Source organism: Symphodus melops (genome assembly GCF_947650265.1).
Source record: "Symphodus melops genome assembly, chromosome: 10".
NCBI classification, from domain to species: Eukaryota; Metazoa; Chordata; class Actinopteri; order Labriformes; family Labridae; genus Symphodus; species Symphodus melops.
In genome coordinates this window covers 3,583,964-3,599,845 of record NC_136700.1, presented here as the reverse complement: position 1 = coordinate 3,599,845, position 15,882 = coordinate 3,583,964, and the positions used below count along the sequence as shown (strand labels likewise).

Genomic DNA, 15,882 nt, shown 5'->3' with positions numbered 1-15,882 from the left:
CAGGGCTTGCTTTGTTATTGTGGAGATTTGTCATTTAAGGAAGAGAAATGTTGTTGCTGCTGTAGAACTCACAGAAACACCAGAGGGAAAAGAACAGCTTCTTTTATGCATGATGTGCAGTAATTTGCAGATAGAAATCTTTTTTTTCCAAACATCACTGGCATGGCATTCTGTTGTAAAATGTAAGACAAATTTTTCTTTCTTCCATTAAAACAATCTTCCGAAAGCAATCACCCGACATCTGCCCTGCTTCTTATTTAGTCCTTTGGCAAACTCACACAGTTAAAAAGAATTATCTACAGTTGATAAAAATAAGTCTTCTTAAAGCAAATTTGAGAGGGCAAATGTTGAATGATATCGTAAAAAACAACGGTGAACTTTATAAATAATTCACTGTATTGGCGATTAAAATCCCTACAAGGTCTCTGGCCTCACTGGAAGCCCGGATAGAGTCTCACCACAGGAAAGGCCATGCTGTTACAATATCATTCCCCCAAGGAGCTGCACAGGGCACAAACACCTGCCCTATCTTTTTATAGGGAGGAGTGGTACAGCTCAAAAAGAGGTCAGGAAAATCGTGTTACCGCCAACCTTGGTTGTCGAGCTTCTCTTAAAGTCTGCCTTTCCAAAATACACTGTTGGATATCAACTTCATCACCACAGATATAGCAGAGATTCTTCAGCTTTTAACCTCTTAGATACAAAATACTGGGTGTTCTCTGCTCTTTGTGGAAGTGGCTGCCAGAGACCTTGGTGTTTTATTTTACTTTTGAGCGTTATTTTGATGCTCATTGTTCAAACAGGTTTCATGCACATGAGAAGTACTAACAAAATAAGCACCTCTTTATCTCGTCAGGGTGTACACAGAGCTGTTGGTGCCATTGTCTCTTCACCGCTTCAAACGTGACCTGCTGCTGCTGCAGTATACTCATTACTGCGTAGAGACGGTTTGAAAACATCACTCTGGTTGAGATCTTCCCTGGCTAACAGTCAGATTAAGAATTGAACTGAAGATGTATTTTTCACTTCCTGAACTCTACATGGTTGAGCATTGGATTATTTGACAGAACTGTACTAATCCCACATGGGCCAGGGCTGACAGGGCTCTTCTGGGTTTGCTTTACGATGCGGAAACACTGCAAGAATCCAAGATGTATTGATGTGCAACGCCGCTGCTCACTGGTTGTCTTGAACGTGTCATTGCGTGGTCATGACAGGCAGTGCCACTTTTCAACAGCTTTTCTCCATCATGATAAAAAGCTGATGCATTTCAAGAAAATGGAGGACGGTGGCCAGCAAAACATTCGGATCATGTTTTTTGATAATTATTTTGACTACATTCCACCTATTTAAAAAAAGGTGACTAATAATTAATTTCACTGATCAATCTGTCCCCTCTGAATCATCTGTTCATCTGATCGCTGGTGGAGAAACATCTGACACGTGTGAGACAGTTGAACAGACGCTGTCTACAGGGGAACACGTCGAAGGTGTGAAAGTGATAAAAGGATTACACTGACAGTCTTAAGAATGAGCAGGTGATAAGCAGGAGTCCATCTGAAGTGGCCTTTCTTTTTATAGATGCCATTCTAGTGGATCACTATCAGTGCAGAAGCACATCAGGTCACCACAGTAAAACGCTTCAGCTCTTTCAATGAAATGTGTTTACCTCCAGTTATTTCCAGCACAGATTCATCAAGAAGACAATCACTACATTATTTAAAAAAATAATAATAATAAAAAAACTTTGTGCTCAAAATGTTTCATTCTATGTTGTAAAAATAACTTTTTGATGACTGTGTCATTGTTCTGTGATTCTAAATGATCAGAACTACAAATGTCCGTCCTTCAGTGGTGATTTTCTCTGATAAATGATAAATGATCTGTGATTGTTTGGTGCTCCTTGTTAGATCAGACCGGCCGTTACTCTTCCCTCCCAGCATACCATTCAGCCTTGACAATCAGAGTTTAGATCAGCCCCTTTAATGGCGTCATAAATAAGACTTACAGCTCAGTTACAGATGCGTCAACTATTTGATCGCTATCTTCATTCACTTTCATGAGTTCATGTTAAACCGGCCTTGGTTTAACAGAAATTTTGAGTTCTCTTCATGTTAAGGTTTGCACCAAAATATTTCCCGTGTGTGTGTGCACGCGGGGTCTCTTGAGTGAAGTGAAAAATGTGCCCCTGGCTGAGAGGTTGCACCACCTGCTCTTCTATTGTTTGTCACTTACTCGCTCTGGCTCCCACTTCTCTGAGTGTTGCATCTCTCCTAAGGGCTCCTTGAACATGTGATATTTACTATTTTCAGGGAGATAAACAGAAGGTGCACCTTCTGTTTGAACTCCAACAGTAATATATTCTGATAAAACTATTTCACGGCGCAAAAACACAGCTGTTAACTGAAAAACGTCACAAACAGATTAGAATTGAAATTATTGGACATTCGGGCAGGTTTACTTTGATTCAACATAAATTATTCAACAAGACATGACTTAAGAGGCATGTGATTTGATCAGACCATCCTAAACACAAATCTTGCATCCATAGCACACCAACAAATGCAGTAGTACGAGTGTGTTCATAATGAGTTTTCACAAGGAACAGTTTCTTATTGCATTTTATAGTGCCATCTTTTGCACAAAAAGGCAAGGCAATTAGACTACACTAGAGCATTTAAAGCATTAAGAGAGATATGATATAAAGCAATCATTTACGTATTTGAAAGACGGACAAATGGCGGCAACAAGAACAAATAGTGATACAATTAAAAAGAATGATGTTAAACGATATGAATTACAATTACAATTGTACAGCTGTTCATTACTATTTTGTACATATTTCATATTGTTTTATAGTTTGAATATTTAGTTTATTCTGTTCACATTTTAGATCCAAAATTCAGATTACTATAGAATAGCATAGAACGCCATCGTAATATAAACCTCAGCTTGACAAACACACAACTCCTCCATGGGAGGAGTGCTACTATGTGACAGAAGGAGCAGACGACAGTTAGCAGGTAAACCCGCGTTTGCAGAAAACAAGAGTGTAAAAACTTAATTGTATGTCCACTTAGTTAACTAAGTTCGGGAGCAGGACCACACCTCCAAACACCTGACAAACCTTCAAACTCTGTCCAAGCTCAACATGAATGTGTTTCCATGCTATTTGTTTCTCTCACTCTCAGGTGCTTTATACCTCATACTGTGTATTGTTGGAGAAAATCCCCTGCTGTAAAAGTACTGAAATTTGACAAACTGGTCCTGAGCTTTCCATCAAGATCCCAATGAGGTCATCGTGGGGTAGCTGACCCCTTTCATAGGACGGTGAGAAATGGCACGAGACGTCAGAGACTTCATGTCAGTACAAATATTTCCCAACTCGGCTGTTTAGAGGTGTTGCATTACAGGAAATCAAAGGGCAGCTCACACATCAGACGACTCACAAATAATGAGCCTGTCAAGAACAGAGCCAGGTCTGATTAAATATACAGTTCAATTATTTATGTGTTTATCATAATGCTCATGTCTTCGCGAAAACGGTCAGCCGTAAACGATAAGCGATGGTTTAATGGTGCCACAGTGCTTCAGGATTCTAATCCTTCAAAAAGCTGACTGAAGTCTTTTTTCAAGGTTTTGCTTTATTCCAGGTCTCAGGTCAGATAATTGGGTGCAGGTAGGTCACGCAATAAGGGGAATTTTTTGGATCCCGATAGGCTTTCGAGGGCCAAGGTCAACAAAAAGGCCGCGCCGAATTTGTAGATTATGCATTGCAGAAACACTGCAAGAATCCAAACCTGATATCTAAACACCTCTGAATCACTTAGTTTAAAATGGTTCCTCAAACACAGATCAAACTCATTTCCAGCGTGACATTTGAGTATGGCAAAGAGCACCACCCCTAAAAGCATTGGGTTATTCAAAGGTTGAAGACAATAATTTTGCTTTAAGAACATCAATTAATTAATGATTTTTTTTAAAACAACCGCAAAAACTGACCATGCTATAGGAAGCTTTACACTAAATAATCGAGCAGATCCTGTAATGTGCACAATGAGAGTACACACAAACGTGTACAGTAGCTGAAGTATCACATGGAATACATTTACATGCATCTAGCTCATGTGCACACACTGAATGCCTGCAGAATCATAAGGTTGCTGCAGACACACACAAACATAACCAGTCCTGAGCACCTGAAGCGCCACACTTCAATTTGTCCCCATTCACAGGAAACGACGGAGCACAGCTTGTGTGTGTGTGTCACACAATTGTGCTTTAAATGAGCTCTTCTGAAATTGAGATTTAATGAGTATGTGATCTGGCACATGAGGGGACCGTTTCTCTCCAGGCTCTTCGTTGGATCTCTACAGCCAGCAGGTCAGGACAGTTAACACGCATGAATCTAACACTGTTAACAACACACACACACACACACACACACACACACACACACACACACACACACACACACACACACACACGCAAACAGTTGATACTTACAAAGAATTTATCTGAATCCAAATGGGCTAAAAAAAAAAAAAAGGTAACACTGATGTTTTATTGTGATAGTTGGCTGGTTTAGCACTAACAGGATGGAAAACAAACAAAAGAATCATGGAACAGAAGATTCGACAGCTGCAAAGCAAAACTCGCCGGTACGACCGAGAAGACAAAAAACACAGCTATTAATGCCTTTGTTCCCAACATTGCTTTTCTGCTAAGAGCAAGTAAGAAAAACAGATGACTTCACACAACAGATAATTGCACAGCAACACTGTCAGCTTTACACTCGAGTTGCAAGTTCAGAAATCTATCTGTTGGAAAAAAAACAAGCTGCTTTTCAGAATACTTCTTTCCTACATGTTATATCATCATCAACAACATATCTGACACGCACCTCTGTATAATTAGTGTATGTACCAGCACACCGAGATACCTCCAGATGACACACAGGAGACAAAGAGGGAAAAATGAAAGGACAGATGGTCTTTGGAAAGTATGTGCTTTGAGGGTACAATTCCTGTCAATTAGCCAGGACACTTTTGATGCTGATTAAAATGCATGCTTTCATTTGAATTGTTGTGTGACTGCAAGCATGCGGTTACAGAAAGCAACAGAGATGTGCAGTGTGCGGCAGGTTGGAGAGAAAAAGCAACTATTAGGTTTGAATCTAAGCAAAGGTCGCATCCAACATATCCATAATGTGACCTGATTTCTCCTGCTCAAATCAAGAGGCACAAGTTGCTATGGTAACTATAGCATGGTCCATAGAGTTAAAGCTGGCAGTAAAGGTGCTTTTGGAAAACCCTGCAATCTCTGTTCATCCTCTGAAAAAAGCTCTTTACACGATTGTGTCAGGGTTGTTGTGACAGGGACGGCATTTTGAACATGTGGTCACTTTTTTAGAATCACAGATGAATAGTGGAGCACAGCAGCCACCGACTGAAAAGGTATATATGAATGTGTCACATGCTCAGTCCCAGTGCAGCGCAACACAATCCCATGGCACAACTGTGCCAATGATCTATAGATCTCATTAAATCTCAATTCATTTGAATGTGATACCCCTGCCTAGTTCCCTTGGTGATCAAGCACCTTCATCTATTTGTTGTGAAGCTACTCGCTGACGAACATCAGCCGCTACACTGGAGATTTCATTTTAACATGATTCCTTTAATTAATGTTCATTAATTGTAATAAACAAATAAGAGATAAATGATAAAGTAAAGTAACGGTGAATCATTAAAAAGTAAGGCTGTCAAACAATTATTTCTTTAAAATCATAATAGCTGAATTTCAGTTCGTCGCGATCAATCATATTTTTAATCACGCTTTTTTGTCTTAGGCTTTTATTTAGTATTTTTGTACAGCCTTAAAGTGAGAGTTATTTACTTCCTGTTTGAATTCAACCCCGCTTTTTATATTGAAACACAACAAGGATCTGTTGGTAGATCACAGCTAAAAGGAACGGTAAAGAGGGTAAAATGTTGGTGTCATAAGGTGGATAGTTTTTTGAAGTGAAATGAGACATTCGAGGATGCAGCAGTGTTGTTCTGCTCCATCGATGTGACTACAAGAAGACGTGTAGAGGCTCAGCTTAGCTTGGCCTCAAGGGACAAAATTGTATGCAATTAATCGAAATTAAGAAAAACCCAAGACATTAATGTCTGACCTTTATTAATATTGATTAGTCAATGCTGACTGACCTGTTAATAAGGGATACAATGGTAAGAGAACAGGATTACCATAACACAAACCAGGATGCTGGTAACATTAAACACATTCACATATTCACACAGTTTTAAAGGTTGAGGTCTTCGTCTGGCTGTTTCAAACATCCACAACATTTGGCTAAATGCAACTTTGAATCCCCTCCTAAAACCATCACTGCTGTATGAAGGAAATGTATAAAGTTGATCAATTATTGAATAAAATTTATTGTGTTAGTTTAGACACGAAGGAAAATAATTTCTGTAATGATTCCAACCTTATTAAAGTTAAATGTCATCATCAAATAATTGATGAATTGCTAGTTGTGCATATTGATGACCTGACACGTGAATGGAGACTACTGTTTATTAAAATGTACTTTAATACAGGGGGATGTTGTTGCTATGACAATAAAGGTCTTTGTGTGTATATTCATACACCTGAGAAAGCCAATGTATTAGTTTTCCATCATGTGTGTTCCAGCACACATCTCACCATCGATCAGTGCTCATGTCTTTGACAACCACCCCGGGGACAAATGACGTTTTTTTTAATAATACAAATTTATTCGATGGAAGTTTAGAAAACTCTCCTCTGATCATACAGTGTAGCTGAGAAGACAGATGATGGAGAATAGAACGAGGGTTATCAGTAAGTTATCTGACAGACACATTTGTGGGGATGTTACTATTGTTTCTTCTGCTGAGCCAAAACTGAAGTGAGGTAATAAGTGATGCACACAGAACTGTCCCAATTGTGCTCTTAACAGCTTTGGTCCCTGGAGCACTTAGGCCCCCAAGTGCACTTTCAACTCGTGCACATTTCGAGGAAGACCTTGGATTGGAAGAGCTGATATTGTAACAGGGCCTGAGACTGAATGTGAACATCAGTGTGCTTGTTTACAAAAACCTCTAGAAGGTTGTTTTAGCTATATGTTGTCAAATCCAGAATAATTAACAGCAAATAGTTGAGCCATTATTGACAAAGTGACAAGAAAAGGATGATCCTTCAAACCGTGTCAAACCATTCCACGGATCTTCTCACTTTCATCAAACCCAGCAGATGAATTGAATTTGTCGTTCTGCTCAGTGATAGAGTTGGTCATCTCTCAATCCCCAGCTCCAGCAGCTACATGCCCAATGTGTGCTTGGGGAAGACCATTAACCCCAAGTTGCTCCCACTGCTTCGTCAGCATGTAATACTGACGGACGCTTAGTGCAAATATGAAGGCGTGAGTTGTGATATAACAGAGCTTTGAGCGCTACACATGTTCAAGTCCATTTACCATCTCCATGTTCTTTAGCAATGCAGCTGACAAATTAAGTAGCTGATCAAGTTTAAACCTAAAAGTCTCAATTTGCTGATCATTTGGAGCTCAGAGATTAAAAACTGTGGATGAATTAAATCATAGTCACTACAAAATATATATTTAAGACCATTCTTTCCTGACCGTTTATTTTTAATAGCTTGAGGCTGCTTTTCAATATTTCACTTTACATATTTGCTAACAATATTGTTCTGTCATGCAGTTACTTCTTCCATTAACCTCCCATTGTATTGGATATTACATTTATTGATCGACCAGACTGCTGGAAAATGAGACAACCCAGGAGCCCCTCACTCTTTGCCCACAGGTCGCTGAAAACGTTTTACGCAGAGCTCCTCATTTTAAGAGACCTTATTTGGCCGGTTTAAACGGTGACACGTGAATTCACAAGTCAAACGTGAACAAATCGCTGCACAACACAAAACGACGGTAAACGACGGTAGCTTGTTTCAAATCATAATCACTGCAGCCATGATGCTCTCCACACCTTATCAAGAGATTGTGCAAAAACCAAACATCAGTATTCAACACTCAATAAGAGCTTTAAATAGAAGCCTTAGTGAGAATCCCTCTCTACTTTATTTCCTTTAAAATGCATCAGTGCCTCTGTCTCATCCCAATGCCTAATGATGCTTCACATAATCCGAACGTCTTGGGGACATTTTGCTGGTATTAAGTCCTACATTTGTTAAAGCATGCTCTCTGTATCCGGATGTTCTCTGCAGAATATGATGGTTAATGTTGGTAGGATACACTGAAGATGTTCATTTACTGTGTTTATAGTTCATGTATAAGATCAAGATTTGCATCAGGAAGCCAGCGCTTGCATAAAATCACTAAACATCAATCATTACGGCTTCATACGAGCAACTTTATGTCAGAGCGACAGAGAGGGAGTGATTCTACATGTACCTCACATGAGTAGAATGAATGTGGTGTTTGTCACAGGACAATGAGCAGGGAAGTACTGCACAGGCACAGCTAAGCAGAGCAGCCCTGTAAGTTGTATTCCGACAGATACCTCCATACACATCTCGTCTCTCGGGAGAAAGGAGGCATGAGAGTGGAACGCAGCAACTAATCACGAGCCTGCAGGATGCATGACTTAGTAGTGTAAGAAAGGTGACCCTAAAACTCTCCTCCTCCTCTTTTAATGTGTTTTCAAAAGTGCCCACTGGCTTGTAAGAGACATCCCTGTGTGCAGGAGTGAGTGGACACTAAGACGGCTTTGACTAAAAGACATCTGAGAGCGACTGAGCGCTATTGTGACCTCAGGGCTTACTTTTATGGATTCAAAAACTTCTCTTGCTTCTGACAGACCGAGCAGTTCATCTCTAAATGGCATGCATGATCAAAAACACAAAAACGCTTTGAAAAACATGTTGGCAGCCTTTTCAAGAGCCAAACAAAATCCTACACGTCCACACTTACATCCCACCTCAGAGAGGAAGACATAACGCCACAAAAGCAGGTGCTGTTTTGCAGGTGACGATGACAGTTAGAGCCTGACTGATGCATCAGTTGGCAAATGTGTCAGTATCTGCATGAATCTTTTTCAATATGCTCTGAAATGAAACTTCTGTTCACAGTCAGTAATGCAGGAAACAATGCTTGTGGTGATTTAGAATTGGCAGCATCACAGAGATTGTCCAACAGAGTTGGCTGAGACTGAGAATCTTTGAAACACTCTGCACTGTTTGACCCTCTAACGACTTATGGTTTCTCTCATTCGACGACAGTAGCTGGAGAAGAGAGACATACGGACATGGTGGGGGGGGGGTGTACAATGTATGGTTGTAGTAGAAAGGTGAGCAGACAAGAAAAAACTGTTTGAAACTATTGGAAGATATTAACCTCACAAATAGCACAACTACCATGATGCAGCACATGAAAGGGCGCTACGTTCCACATTAGATTTGAACCCAGCCAACCGCTGGGCCAACCACTTGGACGACTACAGCATCCATAAATGGGCCTGTGTGCACTAACCGCAGCACCATCAGCACCCCATTATTCATGAATTGTGACATAATCGTAAGTGAATGCAATATCATGATACGTATTGGATAGTGAGTTGAGGGCGTCAGTAAATCTCACACTGATAATTGTGTTATTTCTTTGAAAAAGCAGCCTTTTCATTGGCCATGCATAGTACTGGTGCAAAATGTATAAAATCTATTTTATAAAAAATCACTATATTGTTTGCTTGTTTTGGGATTTGGCTCCTATAAAAATCCCAATAAAACAATATGAATAATGCAACAGCACAGATTTTAAGAGCTAATAAATAATTGAAAACATAATCTGCAAGGATGCTGCATGATATTTGTTCTAAGAGTTGCTTTTACAAGAAACTGAGGCGTTCTTTTGCATTAATGAGCCAGCCAAAGGACTGTCAGCCAACAGGGCCTTAAGGCATCTTCATTGGGGTTAAAGATCAAAATGTAAAAAGGGACTTCTACCTAATCAGGCATAATAATAAATGTTAGTAGAAAAGTCATTGATCTCTGGAGGTGCCTTTGATTTCTGTCGACACTGTTGATGATTGCCCAGAGTTACTCTTTAAGTCTTCTGAGGCCTGACTTATTAAGATACCACAGAAATCGAGGAAGACTTGTGAAGAAAGGTTTGAGCTCCAATGAATTTTAAGTGGGCAAAAAAAAAACACCTCACACTTATTCTTTAAGGGATCAATGTGCTGTCTAAGATAATGAGGAGCAGAAATAAATGTGGAGTAGAAAAGAGACTGCAAATCAGACGCCATTACACTGAAAAAAAAAAAAGATTTTGGAATAAAATGTCTCTTCACAGATTAAGGGACAAGAACATACATACGTTTGTATAAGTGTAATGTCAGATTACAGCAGAAAGGCCTACATGTCATTTCACATTTCTCTACACACACTATTGTTTACTGATGTACAAATAATGAATTCATGCCAACAGGCAAACCATATTTTTTGACTTTGATGAACCAGAAGGGTCAAAAGTAGCTCTGTAATTTCAGCTAATCTTTGGTTTTGTACTATCAGCATGATGCAGATATCGCCTTAGACCCTGTGTCTCGACATTGTTCGACTCCCATGGAACGGCATAGTTCGTTTTTTTGGTTTTTCTTTTTTACACCTTCTTCTCACTAATCTTTCTCGAGCATGAGATTGTTAGGCGTGTGGAAGATAAAAAAAAAAAATCAAAGAGTGTTGTGCTTCATCATGGCCCTGGAAGATAAGGCCCTTTACTGTCACATAAAATCAGGAGCTGCCTACTGAAAAACACTCCATCCCCAGGCCATTCCCCACCACCGCCATCATCACTCCTCTCTCTGTACCATCTCTACAAATACTTGATGTTCACATCACTGACAAACTATTTCAAAAGACGCATTAAACCTACTGGCACCTATTTCAGTACATGAGTGATGTAACTAAAGAAGAAGTCCTGGGTGACTGAAGTGGAGACGTTTACCCTGCGGATTTTATTATCACCTGCAAGCTAAAGTTTCACTTTGTTTCCCCAAAACTGCCAAATGAACTATTTGTTTTCTGCTCGTTTTTTGTTTTCAGTTCTACTGAAGAGGTTTCATACATGCAATGAATTACCTTTCACAAGCACAGATCAGAGACAGAGAGAACCAGTGGGTCTCTGCAGGTGATGTGCAGAAATTAAACACAATGAGGACAGCACAAAGACAAACCGATTAAGAGGCGGCATAATTAAACAACTGGAGGCTGTTGGACGTATTAGCCAACCAAAACAAGTTATTTCAGCCGTTTAGATCAGCAGTTAACTGCCAATGGGCCTTAAAGCTGCAGAAACCAAGAATGAAAGGCGCTGTAGTGTTTCTCATGTTAATTAAATTACTGCCTCACATGTGTTCACATTTGTCATGGTGCACAGATTTATTGTACAATCTGCTGGTTGCTTCACAGGAGACGTTTCAGGGCGCAGAGACCAAGATATGAGGCACAAACTCTTTTCTTTACAGGGGAAGCTTGGTTGTAATCAAATTAACAACTTGTGTTAATTTCATAGTTCACATATGCTTCAGCATGACAACATCTGTCTGTTTGACTCATTGGTCATCAAATCCAAGTCATTCATAACAGTGACAAGTGGAGGAGGGTACTGATAGTCTGTCTTTCTTACGCAGATGCTTCCAAGCAATTATATAAATTAAGTTGTCAGATGAGTCCTGAGGGACGTTTGTCTTCCAGGCTCTGATAGACCAGCAGGTTTTTCCCACAAAGTGCGAGATAGGAAGGCAGCGAAGGACGGGCTTTGCCACTGTCAAGATCACCCACATTTCTTAAAAATACTTTCTTTAATCTAACAAATGCACGTCATCCCCGATCGGAGCGTGGAAACATGCGGCGGTTCTACATTCTTAGTCACTGTTGTGTTTTGAGAGCAAAATTACACCCTTGCGTTCTTTGGACAGTGGGAAAAAAAAATAATAAAAAATGTTGTTTACAGATTTCAGGATGCCCGGTTGTTCCCGCAGACAGCTTCTCCTTTTGTCACTCTATAAGAAAAAAAGAAAAAAAACACAATGCTCCATATACTACTGCACAGTGTACTATCTCATCCCTGACTTTGAATATTTTTGCTCACATCCTACAAAAAAAAAAAAAAAACAGTCAGTAGGGACATGCAAGCACCAAGTGTGATCTTCAAGACATTTTTGTCCTTTTTTCACGTTATTAGTCTCAGATTTGTCGGTGAAAATAGGGCTCCCTTGGGTGCCATTGTCTAGCTGAGACAGTTTCTATCCCTGGCCTCTGTGTTGTCACTGCTGGTATGCAATTTTTTTATTTCATTTTATTCCCAGGGCTAGTTTTCGCCAGAGTTGTCATTTTCAATTAGCCATACCCTAAATGCTTGTCTGTTCCCTGTGTCAATAACTATTTCCTTTAAGATGATGGGACAGCTGTGACTTCAAGACTGATTCCGTTTTCCATCAAGGTTAGCCAATCTACTCATTTGCATTTCATCGCACACCTGCCCCCAAGTGGATGCCATCATTATGAAGCATGTATTGCAAGCAAATAAGTAGTTTACATGGAATAAGGATATGGGTAACCTCTAATTTATGCCGAGTGAAACAGGCCCAGCTGCTGGTTCCCTCCATCTATTCCCCTGTCGTGTAGGTGAAGCTCCTTTTGATCAGGCCTGTCTGGTGACTCTGACTCCCTCAGTGAGATGAACCATTTTCAAATGATCTCAGGAAATTAAGCTAAGCGCTGGAGTGGGCTGATATGACAATCGTTTAAGCACATTAGGTCTCATGAAATATATATCTAGATTAACATTATGGCAAATTATGGCCCATTTAAAATCACAAGCATGCCTTCAAGTTAGGCTTCCATCATTAACTCCAAATAGACGCTGTGTAATTCAAACAGGAAACCCTGGCAGCGTAAGATGATGTCGTAGGGTTCATGGTTTAAGCTCTGATTTACAGGTTTTCCGGTTAGATTCAAGTAATTTGTATTTTAAAAAAATCCTAAGCACCTTTAAAAAGGCATCTGTTAATTAATGACAGTCAAACACTGGACCAGCCTTTAGTTAAAAAGTAGGTTTGAGCCTGACAGGAAACAGAGCAGTTTTTATCTAAGAAACAAAACGGCAATTGATTGTGCTGAATTCGCTAGTGTTTCTTTACATCGCTGCAGAATTGAATATTGATTTTGTCCATGTGCAAACGACATACGTCAAATTCACTGTACAGCACTGTAGCATAACTGGAGTAGAGGATAGGTGGTATAACAGTTTAAAATAGATGTTCTCAACTCACAATCCTTCAAAGAACGTGAACAAAATTGTGCTTGAAGCAAAAAAAGACTGAGTAGGCTTTTTTTCTCTCTGTGCATATCCCACTCTCACTTACACCATACAGTGTGTAACTCAGCCTGGGGGTCAGAGCCCTCCTCGAGTGCCCCGAGAGATTTCTGAGTATCTGACCATGAAAGTCAGAAAAACACATTTATTCTAAACAGCAAATTATTAACACATTTTTCCTCTTATTGTCGACTTTTTAAATGTATCTTTTGAAATTTCAGCCCCAAAGCCACGTTGCAACATTTACATTTGTCATGTTCGGATGCCGTTTGTGTTTGCATTAATAACTCAGTTCAATTTGTTTTCATTGTAGCAGTGTAATATAACACACATGCAGGCCTCTCCACTCATCTTACAGCTGCAATGTAAAAACAGAGCAAGGTCCCACTTTCAGATATTTATAAAATGCAAACATTCAAAATGTGTATAGATTAAACACAGATAGCATAAAACCTAAATATAATTCTTGTCAAATGTTGGAGTAAGTGAATCATGCGAAACCTAGCAAATCTCTATAGATTTGTGGTTAAACTCATCAGAAGTTTTAAATATTTCAGTGACTCACTAAGTGACTTCATATATAGACACTGGCTTTGAAATAATATGACAACGTTTCTCAGTATCTCTTAATGGACCGGCATTATAATTTTAAAAAAGCCAAAGGGAGATTTACTGACAGCAGACACACTTCACAGGGCTGTATTTCCCCTTTGTAGACTCTGTTTCATCTGCCCTGTTTCATACACCTTACTAATTGCTGTCACTAAAAAGAAGTTCACATACACAAGACAATACTGGAAATGAAATTCCTCATTGCATAATAGCATGAAAATACCCCCCTCTCTTCACCCATGTACAGCCAAATCAATGAGATCAAACAAGAGGCTGTGCAGCCCTGAGCCACAATGCACAGCCCCACTGTCACAAGCAGAGTCAGATGGTAGCATTAAACTGAACGTTGAAATGCAGTGAAGCAGCAGAATTAGAGTTTGGGAAATTAGCATATCTCTGATTAGATAATTCCTGCGGGTCTACTTGTGTGGTAAGTGGTGTGTTAGAAGCCCCCTGCTCTGCTAACCTAAAGATGCACTCCCCCCCAAAATAAAAATAAATAAAAGGGACCTGCCTCTTCCCCTGCAGGAGAGCTATCTTCTTTCACTAAATATTTCCACGGCTCTCTTTGAGCTCCCATCAAAAGCAGCAACACCTCAAACCCACTTCACTCTAAATACATTTCAAAACGGCTCTTCCTTTTAAATGCTGCTGAAGGTTTAGTTTAGGGCACCTTTATTTCAGCTTACATTTTATCACTTCCTCCAGGTGGAACAAATGTTAGAACTATCTGTGTTTTTTTGCATCCTGGCACTAATAAGCTCCATCAGCCCATGCTTAATTTCCACTTATTTCACACTTCAGGGAAAGGCAGAAGTTAGTGCAACAATGAAGCAGACTGAAGGGCAGTGTTAGTAACTGAGTCTTATGAAAAGAATAAAAGGTATGAATCCAAAACTGTTCAGCTCCTGTTTTTATTTATCAGGATTATTTTTTACCAGTAGGCTATTGTCAGCAGAACTCTTGAAATGTAAATGTACATGCTTAAAGCCTGTGCCTCCTGAGACGCCACAACCCAAGCAAAAAAACAATTGCACACAATTAAATGAAATAGTGAACTTACGGATAAAGTGGCTCTTTGCTTCACTTTTTCTTGTTTCTGTCAGATGATATCCGTCGGGTTGACGGCCGTAGTGTCTCTTCCTTGCAGAGATTTGCAGCGGTGCAAAGAATATCAAGTCCGGGGTCCTTGTCTCTGCCGCTTTATCTGGTTACCCAGCGTAAACAGTACATCCTCGTGTAAAAATAAATAAATAAATAAGACAACAATAAGAAACTGATTATTTACTTCCGTGCTCTCCGCCCCTCGAGCGCAGAAGCCTTTCTCCCACTTCAGGGAGCAGTAGTGCCGCCGCTGTGCGTCGTGCTGGACGGAGGATTGGTCTCCTCTCTGTCTGTCAGCCTGTTCGCTGCAGCCGGCTGAGGCTCTCTGCAGCGCAGCATCCGAGCTCACTGGAGCTGAGGAAGAAAAGGTGGCTCTCAGTGAGTTACAAGGAGTGGCTTCGCGTCAGTTTCTGCCGCTGAGAGGGATGATAAAAATGTGTTCTATTGGTTTTTTTCTTAATTTCAGCAAGTTGTTGAATGGAGTAGGCCAAAAAAAAAAACAATTTCCAAATATTTGTGTGCAGAGACAATAATGTGGTTCCCCCTATTTCCAGTCTCAAAGACAAAAGTGAATGCAGTAGGCTATCTCTTCTTCATGGCTCATATAGTTGCATTTTGTTATTAGCTTGTCATTAGGTTATTGCATTAACATTGCTTTTACTTACACATTGTAGTTCATACAGTGACAACTGTGGGCAGAAATGACTCATAGCCAATACAATGATGCACATGTTAACAAAACTCCCGAGAAGGTCTTACAGTGAGTTTCATTGTGTGAGTGCAAA

General features: G+C 40.0%; 1 protein-coding gene across 2 annotated transcripts in view; it reads right to left on the bottom strand.

The window, feature by feature from the left end:
- The window catches only part of cntn5 (contactin 5), a 101,598-nt gene extending 86,164 nt beyond the window's left edge, over window positions 1-15,434 (bottom strand). Inside the window, exon 1 of one of the 2 annotated variants that reach the window (XM_079353292.1) lies at window positions 15,057-15,434. The gene's annotated coding sequence lies outside the window, so the exon portion shown is untranslated. The remainder of the gene's footprint in view (window positions 1-15,056) is intronic. The other variant, XM_079353293.1, reaches the window with a different exon arrangement.
- Window positions 15,435-15,882: the final 448 nt, after the last annotated feature.